Here is an 18,749-nt window from a genome sequence, read left to right on the forward strand (position 1 = left end):
AGATGGGCTCTGCACTCAGGAGGGAGTCTGCTTGAGATTCTCTCTCTCCCTGTCCCTCTGCCTCTCCTCCTGCTCTCAAATCAATCTTTAAGGCAACAACAAGAGACACACAAAATCTAATCAATCATCAGATTATCTTGGGATGATGTTACTTTAGTCATACTTTCAACCTGAAACCAAAAACATTATGCAATTTCTACAGCTCTTTGTATAAATTGGGGGAAAAAAAAAGGGGAGAAAAGTCATTAACACAAAATGTGTTTACTAATTTTTCAAGTGCTGTATTTAGTTATAAAGTTATGATAATAATTATATCTTCTTTCTTCTACCACTCATTCCATAATCTTACCTCTGCTATTGGGTGTAATAGTGAAAAAGGTTACTCACACTTTATCCCATTGGCTCCCAGACTTCTCTGTCACAGTTGTAGAAAAGATGGACCTGAATTGCCACAAATAATTAGATTGTCAAAACAGACTCATATGAATCATAGATCTTACCAACACCAAATTTTGCCAGTGATTCAATTGATAAATACAGGATATAGACACAAGTGTACCATTTATTCCTGGAGGCACACATCTTCCTAATTTCCCCCTTTCTTCCACCCTGGAATGCATTTTGGTTTTGGAGTAATAGATGAGCACTTAACAGTGTATTCTCAGAGAAAGTCATTTGGTAGATAGAAAGGTTTGCATAACTAATTCTCATAAACCAGTTAGTCATGTACACCAATCCATAAATTCCAGGTTTATTAACAGTAAGATATCAAGACAGACAGGTATAGCCTGTTAAAAAGCCATTTTTAGATAATGAACTCCCTATACATTTCCACTAGCAAATGCCATTAGTGTGTTTATAGGGCAGGATGGTTAATGTCAACCATTTCCTCTCATGTCCCTGGTAGGGAGGAAATGAGTCACAGGCCTGATGTTAACTCTTTTCTTCTCAGAAACATTTATTAGTTACTGGCTGAAGGCATAAAGTGCATACTATAGGATGGTGTGCCAACCTCACAAGGTATCCTCTCCTGGTGGGTAACTTCAGCAGCTCTAGGTGATGGGACACATGTTAAGACAGGTGAATATTATGGGCATGAGTACATTGTCAATTTGTTTGCTGTAAAGTTAATGCTCTGATTTGAGTCTGTGTGTGGATACCATACACATAAACTGACAGAAGTACTTTTGTCAGGGCAAGTAAGATTAGACCTGAATGAAATGTATGTCTATCCCTGTGATAAGTTGCTCCATCTCCATGATGGAAGGGATTCCGTGTAATCACTCTGCCACAGGATTGCCTGAATTCTCAGGGAATGATGCCATATTCAGGCTCATCACAGTCCTTTCTTGTTGTTAGTAGTAGTAGCCACAACCTCAATCTGGTGAGGAGAAGATGATGTTGTTAAATCCATGTGTATTAGTTTGCTAGAGCTGCCATAACAATATACCATAGATTGGGTAGCTTAAACAATACAAATATTTTCTCACAGTTCTGGAGGCTAAATGTCTTTTAAGATCAAGGTGTTGGCAATACACCATAAACATCAATGGGACTATATTACATACTGTGAAACTTATTTTTATTTTAAATATAGTCCAATATAGAGCTCCTCAAATTTTTAGTTCATTGTATGGAATTTAATAAAATTATAATTCTGATGCAGGAAAAAAAAAACAAACAAGGGATCCCTGGGTAGCGCAGTGGTTTAGCACCTGCCTTTGGCCCAGGGCGCGATCCTGGAGACCCGGGATCGAATCCCACATCGGGCTCCCGGTGCATGGAGCCTGCTTCTCCCTCTGCCTATGTCTCTCTGCCTCTCTCTCTTTCTCTCTGTGTGACTATCATAAATAAATAAAAAAAAAATTTAAAACAAACAAACAAACAAACAAACAAAAACAAAAACAAAAAAACCTTTCTCCTGAGGTCTCTTCCTTAGCTTGCAGATGGCTACTTTCTCATGGTGTCTTCACAAGGCCTTTTCGTGGGCACTCATCCCTAATATCTCTCTGCATATCTTGATTGCTTCTTCTGTTTTTTAAAGATTGATTGATTGATTGATTGATTGATTGATGAGAGAGACTGTGCATGAGTGAGGGGAAGGGCAGAGGGAGAAGAGAATCTTCCAGCAGACTCTCCGCTGAGCACAGAGCCCAACACGGGCTTGATTTCATGACCCATGAGATCATGACCTGAGCTGAAACCACGAATCAGATGCTTAACTGACTGAGCCGCTCAGGTGCCCCTGATCTCCCTTTCTCATAAGGACATCAGTCAGATCGGATTAGGGCCTACTCTTCTGGATTTATTTTAACTTAATTACCTTTTTAACGGCCTTATCTCTAAATACAGTCACATTCTGAGGCTATGAGGTTTAGAGTTTCAACATATGAATTTTGGTATTCCATTCAGTCCATAACATTCCACCTCCTGGATCCCCCAAATTAATATCTTTCTCATATGTAAAATGCTATCCCAATAGCTCAAAAGTCTTAACCCATTTCAGCACTACCCCTACATCCCAGATCTAATCTATATATTATCTAAGTCAATTGTAGGTGAGATTCAAGCCATGATTCACCTTGAGATGAAAATTCCTCTCCATTGCCTGAAGCTGTGAAGCCAGACAAGCTAGCTATTTCTGATGGGACAGGCATGGGCAGAAATTCCCATTCCAAAAGGGAAAAGTCAGAAAGAAGAAAGGAATCACAAGTCCCAAGCAATTCCATAAATGTAGCAGAGTAAATCCCATTAGATTTTAAGGCTGAAGAATAACCTGCCTTAGTCCTCTGGTCCCACCAAAGTAGTGCCCCTATCTTCTGGGTCATGAGGACACAGTATCATCTAGAGGCCCTGGACAGTAGCTGTGCTCTGAAGGCCCTATATCTATAAATGCAATAATATTCTAAGGTACTTGGTTTGGGCTTCAACATTTGAGTTTTTCAGGTGCAGGCACAATTCAATCCATAACACCATGCATAGCTACTTTTCCTGCCACCATGAACAATTGTACATGGGACCATTAAGCAAACACTACGATGACTGGGGAAAGAGGGTTGTACATAGTCAGAGTATAGGCCATCTTGTCTACATTACTGACTCTTCCTCCAGAATGGATGCCCTCTGGTGGCACTTAATGTGACAATAATATCTCCCCATTCTATGCCCATTCTCCAAAGTCTATCCCCACACCTTTTTCTTTTGTTGTCAATCTTCCAATCTTCTTGCTATCAAGTCTCTGTGTAACTAATCAATCATTAGCCATGAATTAGTGTAGATACAGATCTCAGGTTACCTCTCTTTTATTAAGCACACCACCAAATATATGATCCAGATATCTGCCCTAGGGAAGGTTTCTCATCCACTCTCAGAATTACCCTTAAGTGAGGATATAGTGCAGTGGTCTTCCATTTTTGCTGATATCAGCATATCATGAATCTCATCCACAAATCAGGCCTGCATTTTTTCCTATTCCTCTTTCTTGGCATAGAACACTCCATATAAAACCTTAAATGTGAGATGAAGAAAAGGCAGCAAAATAGTAAATGCAGTTACCAAGCAGCTCTGGCTCATCCACTTGTGCAGTTTAATTGTACTTCTTGAATCTACTTGGGCCTAATTTTATTTATAATATTGCCATTATAAATAATAAAATGTTATAGCAAAAATAAAATGTTGTACCCATGTAAAATTCTGATTTGATCATCATGTAATGCTTAGTTTGTGATTGGCAGTTTGGGTGAGCTAAATACGTGGATATTCCACATTTAATGGGTCAGTCTCTACCAGGTCCTAGGAGCAAGTGAAGAGCTACTTTTCAGATGAAGAATAGTTGTCAGAAGAAGAAGGTGTGGTCTTCTTCCAAAACTCTGGGGGTCTCTACTACGACTCTTCTATTCAGGCCTCCTGGAGGCTAAATGCAGCATCTCTGCCTCTCAAAGGTACTTCCAATATCATTGGGACTGCCATTACCTGTACAAGTAACAGGAAAGCTTGCACTGTACCTTAGACTTGCTAGGATAACTTCTAACTCTGGGCTTTACTTAAAACTGGAAGCCTTATGGGTTACCTGATAAATGAGAAGGGGCAATATATCAGTTTAAAGAGGTCCTCCAAGCATGATGCATCTTTCTCCTTGCGGTGCAATGCCATGTGCAGCAATTTCTTACATTTCAGAGGGCAATCCCAACATATCCTCAAGCCACTGGACCCCTAGAAATCCACCAAAGAGGCAGGTCTTGAATTGTGTGCAGTTTATCTACCATTCTCTGGCAAGATTATGTCCATTAAGGTCACTCTTCCAGGAAAGAGCAAGATAGAGAAGAATAAAAACTCTATATGGAAGGGGAATCTATGTGGCTCAGTTTGTTAAATGTCCAACTCTTGGTTTCTGCTTGGGTCATGATCTCAGGTCATCAGATTGAGCTTTGTATCAGGCTCTTACTCAGTGGAGAGTCTGCCTGAGATTCTCTCTCTCTCCCTCTCTCTGCCCCTCCCCTCGCTCACATGTGCTCTCTCTCCCTCTCAAAATAAACAAATAAATCTTAAAATGAAAACTACATATGGAGGAGAAAAAGAGACATAGCCCAGAAGTAAGATGGTGGATGTTTATTTCTACCCCTGACACATGAAGGCAAGCTGCTTTTGATTATCTTGCTAGAAGGAATTAGAAAGAGAGACAGAGAGGGATTATGTACTGGGTCATTAGCTCATACCAAGTTTCAGAGGCTATGTTGATTTGCTCCATAAATATACCACACCCAGGATCATAGCTGTGATTGGCATCACTCTTTGATTAAATTTCCGGTCACCTAGTCATTTTCTAAAATACATGTGGCTTTTGCACCAGTAGAGAATTAAGTGAGACTGTGGCAGAAAGTCCCCTCAAAGATGCACCACTTTGCATCTTTCAAGTGTATGTTGATAATACAAACTTTTAGAATTTTCCCAAGGAAGCAAAATAACTTTTGGAACACTATCTTAGTAGGCTTCTACTTGAACCTTCTTACTGTAATGGCCCTCACTCTATCAATCAAAGAACAGTTACTAAATATTCCTTTTCCGTCATACATTCTGAGAGTAGGGAAGCAACCGTAGAATGGCTCCATTATGGCATTGGACCCACTGTGAAACTGACTCTGGTCAAGATTCTGTTTGTCACCTGGCTTCATAAGGTCAAACCCTGACTAGTGGACTTGGTGGATTTTGTTTGTTGGCTTTTGTTTTGTTTTGCTTTATCTTATTTTGCTTATTTTTTGTCTCTGAGGATTAGCTTCAGTTCAAAACCAATACCAAATAACCCCAAAAGATATTTACCTTTTTCTAGTTTATTCGCACTGGCAAGTGGCCACTTGTCCTTGGGAAAAGTTTTACTAAAGCCTCACAAAACACAACTGTGATCACATTGCAGAGTCCTTTGAGCTCCCAGTGTGTGAACTAGTTTAGTTCTACAAACTGGTTAAGTTTATATTACAATGTAATAACATAAGTTAGGTTTTTACCTACTATACCTAGAATCGCTGTCTGAATATGCAAGAGGCATGTTGGTAGGCTGTTCTTGTATTTAATTCCCAAGGTCTTGTGACCAATTATACATTGTCACATATCCCTATAGGTTATACACTGATTATTGCTTCATCTCTGTGTGTTCTTTTGCTAATTGTGCTCACCTTATTACTGAAGCTTAAGGATTGCCACGTCTCTTCCACTTCTGGATTTTTTCATTCCATTTGAGATGAGGGTTCTTGACAATATTCTTCACTGACATCTTCAGCTGGCAAAGAACAGCCACCACAGAGTTTATAAGGATGTTGGTGTCCCCTTACTAAAGCATTCTATAATACACTGGTATAAGGATTGTCCTCCTTATACCAGAGAGGCATGTGGTTCACAGTGGCAGAGCAAGCAAATCATAATAGATTCATGCTATCATTCTTATTTCTCTGAGCCTTTAGACTCCTTCTTCTACACTATGCTTGGGAAGTTGATGAGCAATGAATTGGACCCAAGATTCAATTAGCCAACTTAGGAGAACATTTATGCTTCTAAGTGTGAGTCAACATATCAAATTCTAATTGATAGAGGAGTACCCAATTGGTAACTTCAGCCCAGTCAAATCTTACATTCATCACCACTGGTCTCACATCTTTGGAATCTAATCACATATCCATTCCCCAGATTCTTCCCAATAAAATTGCTGAAAATTTGCTTTGTTTTTGTTTTTTTCATATATAGGCTGTTTCCTCCTGGATAAGGTCTTATGTTTCCCATCTGGGTTGAACTATGTCTACACAAAATTTGATGTGCTAAGTTCCTAACCCTTGCTATCTCAGGATGTGACTTTATTTAGAGATCAAGTAGAGGTAATCAAGTCAAAAGGAGGTCATTAAGGTGGACTCCAATCCAATATGACTGATGTCCTTCTAAAGGACATAAAAAGGAATATGCAGGGCCCCTGGGTTGCTCAGTCAGTTAAGCATCTGCCTTCAGCTCAGATACTGATTCCAGGGTTCTAGGATGAATCCCCACATTGGACTTCCTGCTCAGGGAGGAGTCTGCTTCTCCATCTCTCTCTGCTCCTCCCATTGCTCCTGCTCTCCCTCTCTCTGTCTTTCAAATAAATAAAATCTTCAAAAAGAGGTTGGCGGGGGGGCAGGGCGTGCAAACAGGGAGAACACCAAATGAACGTGAAGGCAGAGATAAGGGTGATATTTCTACAAGGCATGTGACACCAAAGATTGCCAGAAAATCCCCAGAAGCTAGTTGAGAAGCATAGAACAGATTCTTTCTCATAGGTCTCAGAAGGAACCAACCCTGGCAATATCTTGATTTTGAACTTCTAGCCTGGAACTATAAGGCAATAAATTTCTATCATTTATGCCACCCAGTTTGTTGTACTTTGTATAGTAGCCCTAGCAATCTAAGACATTTGTGTTGGATCTAATTCTCACTATGGGACTAAGAAGAATGAAAGGTGGTAGAGGGGATTCAGAGAATTGTTATCATCTTGGGTATAGTCATTAAAATAATTTAATGACTTTAATAATTTACCATTGCCCAAGCTATAGTCATTAAAATAATTTCATACAGGGGAAGATTGGTTTCTTCAAACAGCTAAGAGGGATCTGCCTTGTGTTAAGAAAAAAGGTTGCATGTGAGTGGGTGTGGGTATTCAGGATTTTAAAGTTCTTGACTTCATTCAACTCTGCCAAAATGAACCAGTCCTCTGTCTCAAGGTCTACTTCTTACCCACAGGTGTCTTTTACAAAAGAGATCATGACAGAGTTGATTGTCAGTTTTGTTATAACTCTGCAACCATTAAATCTGGCCCTTGTGCTTGATTTTTAGCCATACTTAGTCTGCAACGAAGGCTTTCTAATCTTTCATTCAGTTTCTGAATCAAGCATCCAAAGCCTATAATTTGTCCTTTACACTTTCTAGGGCCATCAGAAATTTCCAACAAGCCTAAAATTTTTATAATTTCTATTGTCGTGACAGCAATTAAATGCCATAGTGATTTGATCTCCCTATGCCTTTGACCTGTGCATCATCCCATGCTGCTATTAATAATTTGGGATCAGGCTTTCTGCATGGAGCCTGCTTCTCCCTCTGCCTATGTCTCTGCCTCTCTCTCTGTGTATCTCTCATGAATAAATAAATAAAATAAAAATAAAATAATTTGTAATTATTTTTGTAATTGTGATGCCACTACATTCTATGAGTTATCAATGTTTCACTAAGCAATTTAGTCATTGGTCCTCAAAAATGTTAGCAATCAAATCCTAGAATCCTATTTTTTTTTATTTTATTTGTCTATTTATTCATAAGGGACACACAGAGAGAGGCAGAGACATAGGCAGAGGGAGAAGCAGGCTCCCTGCAGTGAGCTTCATGCAGGACTCAATCCCGGGACACCAGAATCACGCCCTGAGCTAAAGGCAGCTGCTCAACCATTGAGCCACCCAGGCATCTCCCAGAATCCTACTTTAAAGGAACATTTCCTGGAACCGCTTCTGGTACCAGTTACTATATCAGTCAAATTCTGGTAGGAAATACTGCACATTTAAATAGAAACATTGAAGAGTTTAAGAAAAATATAGGTCCATTGATTTTGACAAGAGTGCTAAGACAATTCAATGGGGGAAAGAACAGTGTTTTCAATAAATGGTGTTGGGATCATTCAATAGACATGCAAAAGAATCATGTTTGGACCCTTACTTCCTCCTTCCTCTTTCAGCACTCTATTTCCTTCATACAAAATTGACTGAAAATGGACTGAAGACCTTAGGTCTTTGTTAGAGCTAAAACTCTTAGAACTAGACTCAAGCATAAATCTTCCTCCTTGAGTCAGGCAATGGTTTTTTAGTTATGATGCTAAAAGTGCAAGCAACAGAAGAAATTTTGCCTTCATAAAAATTTTGTATTTTGGGGGCTCCCCTCTACTTGCTAGATGGGACGCTGCTCAATTCATGAATCTCTTAATAAAACTAATTAGATCTTCAAAAACTATTTTTTCCTTTCAAAATACTTATAAAGAAAAAAAAAACTTATAAAGAAAGTGAAAAGACAACCCACAGAATATGAGAAAACACTTGCAAATCATATCCAGGGACTAATACTCAGAATGTATAAAAAACTCTTACAACCCAATAATAAAAAGATAAATAGCCCATTTAAAAATGGACAAAGGATCCAAATAGACATTTCTCCAAAGAAATATATAAAGGGCCAATATGCACATGAATATCATTGATGGTGAATGTCATTAACCATCAAGGAATGTAAATCAAAACCACAATGAAATACCACTTCATGCTCATTGTGATGGCTTTAATCAAAAAGATAGACAAGTGTGGTGAAGATGCAGACAAACTGGAAATCTGATACATCGCTGTTGAGAATATAAAATGGTACATCTGCTTTGGATAATAGTCTGGCAGTTCCTCAAAAGGTTATACATAGTTACCACAGGACCCAACAATTTCATTCCTGGGATATATTTTCATTCCTATAGATATGTACCTAAAAGAAATGGAAAACAAATGGAAACATCCTCACAAAAAGTTGTACCAAATGTTCATAGTGGTTGTATTCATTATAACCAAAAAGAGGAAACAATCGGACAATGTACACATGTACTCAATCACAGGCAAAGTCCTAACTTCTGCTGTTCACTTGCCCTTTATTTAGAGGTGGTGAGATTTCCCTTGCACCTTCATTTATCCACGTAAAACACCAAAGTTCCTCATCATCAAATTACAATGACTATAACCATCCACAATTGTTGAATGGTGGATTGCCCTCAGATTATGTGTTTATTTGGGCTGGATGGGATAGGAGTAGACTTCCCCATCCTTCCTGCTCCTCATGATGGCAGGCCCTCTTCTCCATCCTTCCTCCTCCTAGACTCCATTTCCTTTTACTTCTCCATGCAAGCAACCTGCTCTTCTGTCTCCTTCTCCCAATTCCCATCTATAATTCCATCTAGTTTGTATGAAGTAAAGAACTGGTTTTAAGAATTAAATGGCTTTGTACATAGGCATCTTAATCTTTTCAACTCTTCATAAGTTAGCAAATTTTGGGACTCCTCTTTCTGTGACATTGTGGCCTAAAGAAGAGGTAAAAGTAGCTTTTAAGATATCATTAAGAGAGCAAGGTGGTATACATTGAAAATAAATAAATTAATATTATGGTACATCACAGTAGCAGAAACACCATTCCTAAGACCCTTGTAGTCATCACTCCTTAGGGCCTAGATATGTTAGACAAGTAAGAGACCCTTTTGACTTAAAGACTCTTCAAATCAATAAACATGTATTTAAGAGTCTTGTACCATGCCATTTGCTATGTACCTTGCCATGTACCTTGCCAAGTGCTAGGGTAAATTGGTTAAACACAAAACTCACACAGTTCCTGCTTTTGAGGAGCATATTTTTATTAATTTCATGGGATAGTTTCAGTGTGGGATCTTATCTAGCCTTTTGCTGAGAAAACTTTTGCATATATTAGAGAAATGACACTTTACTCCTATTCCAATACTATCTCCAACTCCCTTTTAATTCAAGGCCTTCTTCATTACAACCCACATCCCACAATAAAAATTTAGACTCAAGAGTAGACAAGGCATAGTACAGATCTAGATATAAAATGGGAGGCCAATCAAAGATTCCAATTTGGGGTGCCTGAGTGTCTCAGCGGTTGAGTGTCTTCCTCTGCTCAGGGCATGATCCTGGTCCCGGGATTGAGTCCCACACTGGGCTCCCCATGGGGAGTCTGCTTGTCCCTCTGCCTATGTCTCTGCCTCTCTTTCTGTGTCTCTCATGAATAAATAAATAAAATATTGTTTTAAATTCCAATTTAATCACATTTCATATCTTAGATAGGAAGAGAAGAGTTTCTCTCATTAAGAAATTCCTTTGGAGGGCAGCCCAGGTGGCTTAGTGGTTTGGCGCCTGCCTTCAACATAGGGCCTGATCCTGGGATCGAGTCCCACGTCGGGCTCCCTGCATAGAGCCTGCTTCTCCCTCTGCCTGTGTCTCTGCCTCTCTCTCTGTGTGTCTCTCGTGAATAAATAAATAAATAAATAAATAAATAAATAAATAATCTTAAAAAAGAAATTCCTTTGGAGATTAATGGGGAAGGAATAGGATGTACAAGAGGATATTCTCAATTCTAACCTAGTAGAGACCCAAAGTGTTAGCCATCATGATGGTCTCCAGCTACAGCAGAAAAAAAAAAAAAGGAAGAAAAAATTTTTAGTGTTCTTCTATCCCAATATATTTATAATCTTGCAGGAAGAAAAGCTTCTTATGTAGGAGACAAAATCTTTAATCCAGAGGACATGAAGAAGAAAAAGATTCATGTTTAACTACATGAAAATTAAAACACACGATCAAAATGTTAAAAACACTTATGTTTTATATACATATAGAGAAACAGAGTGAGAGAGAGAGAAAAAGAAGGAAAGGGAGGGAGGGAGAGAGCTCTTACAACGAAAAGTACAACAATTCAATAGAGAAATTGGCAAAGGATGTGAACCTACTATTAACAGAAAAAATAAATATTAATGGTATATAAGCAAATAAAAAGATGTTCAGCTGCATTCATAATTAAGCAAATGCAAATTAAAACACCAAAATACCATTTTAACTTAGATGGAAAAATTCATGGTGCTAGAGAACTTATTGGAAAATAGATATACTAATTGAAACTATGAATCTTTGCAGCTTCTTTGGTAGGCAAATATTGGAAACATATATCAAAATTGAAAGCACAATACTCTGCATCAGCCATGACCTGTTTGCTTTCTGCTCTATTTCCTACTCTTTTGCTCAGCTCTGTCTCACAGAGGCTGAACCCTGCAAACTACAGTCCCCAGGCTCCTTTCCCCGCTAGTTTCCAGATAGATACAGTCAACGGGAAGTAATAGCAGGAGATAGAAGAGCAAAAGTATAGAAGAAGCTAGTATATTTATTTTCCCTTTCTGTTTCCAGGGCATTCCCAACAGTGGCTGCATCTGACTCATGCATGACCCAGTTCTCACCAGGCAGGACAATCCTTCCCTCTATGGTCCCAGCTCCCCAAAAGTGCTTCCAGCTCCAGCCTCTGGTCATACTACCACTTCTTAGTCTCTGCAGCCCCTAATAGCTTTATGCTGTTACCGATATTTAAGTCGCCTATTTGCCCTTTCAGGCTACATTTTACCTCTTTGAAACTGGCTCCCCATATTGAATCCCCTCTATTAAAAGTAACGTGGAGTGGGATTTTGCAATTTTGCTTGTTTTTGTTCTTAAAATTATTCTAACTGATAGACTCTCTGACTTGCACTTGTAGTAATTTTCCCTATATTCTTAGATATGGAGTATCTGTGTGCAAACACTTCAATATGAGGTTATTCAGCAAAGCATTGTTTTAAAAGAAAATGCACAAATATAAGCTAGATATTTACTGATAGATAGGTAATCCAAACAATGGAATATTATACAACTACTTAAAGGTATGAGGTAGATTTATAAATGTGTTGATGTGGAAAGATAGCCAAGATATTAAGAAAAAATAGCATGATGCAAAACAGTATGTAGTACAAAGTTTAAAAAAATGCACATATGTGTGTATACACTTTTTAAAATCATGGCTGAAGAACAGTTCTCTAGAGACAGACTGCCTGGGATTACATCTCATTCCAGAACTTGAACACTGTGTGAACTTGGGCAATTTCCTTGAGCTTTCTTTACTTATCTGTCCCTGTTTCTTTATCTATAAAATGGAGATAATAATTCTCATTTTTTAAAAAATTAAATGAACTATGGGATCCCCTGGGTGGCTCAGTGGTTTAGTGCCTGCCTTCAGCCTGGGACGTGGTCCTGGAGTTCCGGGATGGAGTCCCACGTCAGGCTCCCTGCATGGAGCCTGCTTCTCCCTCTGCCCATGTCTCTGCCTCTCTCTCTCTCTTTCTCGGTCTCTCATGAATAGATAAATAAAATCTTTTTTAAAAAAAATTAAATGAACTAATGCAAGAGTTGGAAAACTATAGCTCATAGGCCAAATCTGGCTGTTGCCTGTTTTTATAAATAAGGTTTTATTAGAACATAGTCACATTTGTTATATACTCTCTATAACTGGCATCCTTGGGAGTGGGGGGGGGGAGGGTGGACCTAAGATGATGGCATAGTAGGAGGACCCTAGGCTTGCTTCATCCCTTGAACACAGCTAGATAACTATCAAATCATTCTGAATACCCAAAAAAATTGACCTGAGGACTTACAGAAGAAACTGCACAACTAAAAGGAGGGAAGAGGCCACATTGAGGAAGGTAGGAAGTGTGGCCGACTTAAGCAAGATGGAACCCGGGGGTCGTAATATATGTGGACTCGAGGAGGTGCTGTGTGCCCAGAGTAGTGGCCGAATGCCTTAATGGGGCGATGAGAGCATCCACTGCAAGTCAATCGAGGAGATTGCGACGCTGGTGCAGAAGAAGCTGGCTAACCAGTCGGGCCTGGATGTGATCCGCATCCGCAAGCCTTTCCACACTGACAGTCCTAGCATCCAGGGCCAGTGGCACCCCTTCACCAACAAACTGACAATGTTGGGTGGGCTACGCCCAGGAGAAGTCCAGAATGCTATGCTAGCCCAGGCACAAGTGCCATAAAGAGTTGCTCCACCAACTACAATCTCAGGCTCTGGACTCTTACCTCAGTGGAAGTGGTTCTTCCCCTTTCAGAGGAATTCCAAGCCCACACAGGCAGATGGAGCCCACCAAAAGAGACATTGATGCCAAAGCTTTTGCTTGGGATAAAGAAGAGCTCTTCATTGCTCAGGAGGGGCAGTGACTTTGTTCGTCTCTTAATTCTTTCCTGTTTGACATCCCTGAAATCTGACCGTTCAAGAATATTGCAGGCATTTATTTCTGAAATCCAGATTGATAACAGTGATCTCAAATCCTGGTGAGGAGTTTCAAGATTGGCTTCACAAGAGTCTCCAATGTTCTCTTTCTACAGTCATTGAGCTAGAGAGCTAGCTAGCCCCTTATACTGTGCTGTGAACCTGGCATTAGGATAACCATTTTATATCTGTGTGAATGTTTAGATTAGAAAAGTGAGGTTAATAAACTTGCCCAAGGTTACAAAAAAAAAAAAAAAGTGGTTTGGGAGAGAAGCAGATCACAGGTGCTACTGAGGGGAGAGAATCCTAGACACAAGAAAGGCGAGAGAGAGTGGAGTGCATAGAAATGCACAAAAGAATAGTTCCCCAAAGCCATTGGCTGAGAAAACAAATGGGGCTGATTTCCATGAGTTTTTGCAATCAGTGGGGCTCAAAGACTGGAGTCTTAGAGGCATGGGGACTTGGCCGGGATAGAGACCTGAGTGTGCTGCCCTACTCCTGGAAAGAAGACATGAAAGCAACCTCAGGGCAGATGACATGATCTGAGGATCACCTACAGTGCATGGGGGCAGGGGGGATAGAGGGAAGACTATTCCCTCTACTTGCAGTGCAACTATGAGAGGTGCCGTTGCCTCTCCAGGGACAAGAGGGCCAATGGAGGCCATTTTACTCCCCTGCCCCTCAGCATCAGCACAGAAATACGTACTGAGAGTGACTAACAGACATTGACTGTTTAGCCTGCTTTGCTCCAAATTCCAACCCCCTGTGCTTTAGTGTGACTGCCTTTCTGGGTCAAACCTTCATTGATCTTAGCCCAGTGAGACTCTCACATAGAAGACCAGTGTGGGTGCCCACCACACCAGGTTCCTAAAGTTTGGAGTCAGCAGGTTTGTCTGTGATAGAGCCCAAAGTGCACTGCATACTTCAGGCAGGTAAGCAACCCAGAGATGGACAGTGTGAAAACAGCAATTTGAAAAATGCCTAGGATGCACAAGGGGAAATTATTTCCTCTTTGGGAGGCTTGCCTGAGAGGATCAAGCACAGACTCCCATCTATTGAGACAAAGAATCATTTCCATCCCCCATCCCTCATCATAAAACAACTTCAGTAAACAGCACAGGGCAATACTGGCTGCCTAACCTGATTATATCAGGTCCCGCCCACCCCCCACCCCCCCTACCCCCAACCACCCCCCACCCCCCCCACCCCCCGCTGGTACTGCTTTTCTCCAGCAAGTGTGCCTTAGAACCAGTGCAGCAGACCTCTTAAACAGAAGACCAGTACAATCTCCACCCCCCACCAAATCTATTGACCACAGAGTTCTGCAAAGCTTCAGTTCTAGTGAAAATAGTATCAGGTCTCATTTAACAATCAGACCAGAGCACACCTAGTTAAAACTTGCCACACTCTGGACAAGGTCCAAACACTCCTCACTGTAGGCAAGGAGACCCTCTGCAGATGACTGACCTGAGGGACAGAGCAGCCAAAACATAGCAGCAGAGCACATGCAGCACTTAACAGAGGCACTTCCTAAAGCACTAGGCCCTGGATATTATACAATTGCTTCTTCATAAAAACATTACTCACAGGAACAGGAAACAAAACAGAATTTTCTAACACAGAAAAGAAGACAGAGACCTAGATCAAATGCCAAGACAGAGGAATTCATCCCAAAATAAAGAGTAAGAAAATCACAGCCAGAGATCTAATCAAAACAGATATAAGTAACATGCCTGATGAAGAATTTAAAGCACAGATACAGATACTTGCTGGCCTCGAGAAAAACATGGAAGACATCAGGAAGACCCTTACCAGGGGGATCAAAGAGCTAAAAAACAATCAGGGAAAAATGCAATAATTCAGATTCAAAACTGTCTGAATGTAATGACCACAAGGATGGAAGAAGCAGAATAAGTAATATAAGGGAGAGAATAATGGAAGATAATAAAGCTGGGGAATAAAATAAAGAACTATGGATCGGGTGAACAGACTTCAGAAACTCAGTGGTTCCATCAAATGTAATAACATTCATATTATAGGAGTTCCAGAAGAAGAAAAAGAGATAGAAAAGGGGGAAGAAGGTTTATTTGAGGAAATAAGGACTGAAAACTTCCCTAATCTGGGGAAGGAAACAGACATCCAGATTCAGGAGGCACAGAGAACTCCATTCGAAACCAACAAAAAACAGGCCAACCAAGACATATTGTGATTAAATTTGCAAAATACACTGATAAAGAAAAAATCCTGAAAGCAGCAAGACAAAGGAAGTCCCTAACCTACAAGGGAAGACCCATAAGTTTAGCTACAGTTCTCTCCACAGAAACTTGGCAAGCCAGAAGAAAACGGTATGATATATTCAACATCCTCAATGAGAAAAACATGCAGCAAGGTTGCCATTCAGAATAGAAGGAGAGATAAAGAGTTTCCCAGACAAACAAAAACTAAAGTTCATAACCACTGAGCCCTGCAAAAAATATTAAAGGGGACTCTTTGAGTGGAAGGAAAGACCAAAAGCTACAAAGACTAAAAAGGAACAAAGAAAATCTCCAGAAACAAGTAATGAAGTGGCACTAAATATATATCTATCAATGGACTAAATACTCCAATCAGAAGACATAGGGTATCAGAATGGATTAAAAAACAAAAAACAAAAACCAAGATCCATCTATATGCTGCCTACAACCATTCATTTTAGATCTAAAGATACCTGCAGATTGAAAGTAAGAGGATAGAGAACCACTTATCATGCTAATGGATGTCAAAAGAAAGCCAGAGTAGCAATACTTATTTCAGACAAAGTAGATTTTAAACTGTAACAGGAGGGCAGCCCTGGTGGCTCAGTGGTTTAGCGCCACCTTCAGCCAAGGGCCTGGTCCTGAAGACCAGGGATCAAGTCCCGCATCAGGCTCCCGGTGCATGGAGCCTGCTTCTCCCTCTGCCTGTGTCTCTGCCTCTCTCTCTCTCTCTGTGTCTATCATGAATAAATAAAATAAAATAAATAATAATAAACTGTAACAGGAGACAAAGAAGGGTACTATATCAAAATAAAGATGTCTATCTAACAAGAAGTTCTAACAATTATAAATATTTGTGCACCCAACTTGGGAGCACCCAAGTATATAAAACAATTAAAAACAAACTTAAAGGACTTAAAGGAATGCATTAATAATAATACAATTACACTGGGAGACTTTAACACCCCACCTCCAGGAATGAACAGATCATCTAAGCAGATAATCAGCAAGAAAACAATGGCTTTGAATGACATACTGGGCCAGATAGCCTTAATAGATAAATTCAGAACATTTCATCCTAAATTAGCAGAATACACATTCTTTTCAAGTGTACATGAGACATTCTCCAGAATAGATCACATACTAGGTCACAAATGAGGCCTCCACAAATACAAGACTGAGATCATACCATGCATAATTTCTGACCACAATGCTATGAAACTTGGAATCAACCACAGGAAAAAATTTGAAAAGAAAACAAATACTTGGAGGTTAAAGAATGTGCTACTAAAGAGGTGCCTGGGTGGCTCAGTCAGTTAAGCACCTGCCTTCTGCTCTGGTTGTGATCTCTGGGTTCTGGGACCAAGCCCTGCATGAGGCTTCCTGCTCAGCAAGGAGTCTGCTTCTCCCTCTCCCTCTGCTGACTGCACCCACATCACTTCTGCTCAATTTCTCTCTCTCTCTCAAATAAATAAAATCTTAAAAGAAAAAAGTGCTAATAAAGAATGAATACATCAACCAGAAAATTAAAGAAAAAAATTTAAATTACATGGAAACAAATGAAAATGAAAACATTTTTGATGGTCCAAAACTTTGAGATGCAGCAAAAGTGGTCATAAGAGGGGAGTATATGACAATACAGGCTTAAACTCAAGAGGCAAGAGCAATCTCAAATAAATAATCTAATCTTACATCTAAAGAAGCCAGAATAAGAACAACAAATCATACCTAAAGCCAGCAGAAGAGGGGAAATAATAAAGATTAGAACAGAAATCAATAATATAGAAACAAAAAAAGCAGTAGAACAGACCAACAAAACCAGAAGTTGGTTTTTTGAAAAAAGTAATAATATTGATAAACCCCTGGCTAGACTTATCAAAAAGAAAAGACCCAAATAAATTAAATCACAAATGAGAGAGGAGAAATAACAGGCAACACTACAGAAATATAAACAATTATAAGAAAAACTTATGAAAAATTACATGCCAACAAACTGGGCAATCTGGAAGAAATAGACAAATTCCTAGAAACCTACAATCTACTGAAACTGAAACAGGAAGAAATAGAAAACTTGAACAAACTGATAACCAGCAAAGAAATTGAATCAGTAATCAAAAATCTTCCCACAAACAAAACTCTAGGGCCAGATGGCTTCCCAAGGGAATCCTACCAGACATTTAAAGAAGAGTTAATACCTCTTCTTCTCAAACTGTTCCAAAAACTAGAAATGGAATAAAAACTTCAAACTCATTCTACCAGGCCAGAATTACCTTGATTCCAAAACTAGACAAAGGCCCCATTAAGAATAAGAATTACAGGCCAATATTCCTGATGAACATGGATGCAAATAAATTCTCAAGAAGACACTAACAAATCAAATCCAACAGTGTATGAAGAACATTATTTGCCATGATCAAGTGGGATTTTTTTCCCTGGGCTGCGCAGGTGGTTCAATATTCACAAATCAATCAAGGTGATGATCCACCACATTAAAGAAGAAAGGATAAGAACCATATGATCCTCTCAATAGATAAAGAAAAAGCATCTGAAAAGTACAACACACATTCATGATAAAAACCCTCAACAAAGTAGGGACAGATGGCACATATCTCAACATCATAAAGGCCAGGTATGAAAAACCCACAGTTAATATTGTCCTCAATGGGAACAAACTGAGAGATTTTCCCCTAAGGTCAGGAACAAGACAGGGATGTTCATTCTCCCCACAGTTGTTCAACATAGTAGTGGAAATCCTAGCCTCAGCAATTAGAGAACAAAAAGAAATAAAAAGCATCCAAACTCAAGGAAGAAGTCAAACTTCTCACTATTTGCATATGACATGATACTCTATACAGAAAACCCAAAAGACTCAACCAAAAAATTGCTAGAGCTGATACACAAATTCAGTAAAGTCACAGGATACAAAACCAATGTACAGAAATCTGTTGCATTCCTATACACTAATAATGAAGCAGCAAAAGAGAAATCAGGGAATCAATCTCATTTACAATTGCACCAAAAACCATAAAATATCTAGGAATAAACTTAATCAAAGAGGTAAAAGATTTATACTCTGAAAACTATAAAACACAAAAGAAATTGAAGAGGACATAAAGAAATGAAAAAACATGATTC

Source organism: Canis lupus, chromosome 25, assembly GCF_048164855.1.
Source record: "Canis lupus baileyi chromosome 25, mCanLup2.hap1, whole genome shotgun sequence".
Lineage (NCBI taxonomy): Eukaryota > Metazoa > Chordata > Mammalia > Carnivora > Canidae > Canis > Canis lupus.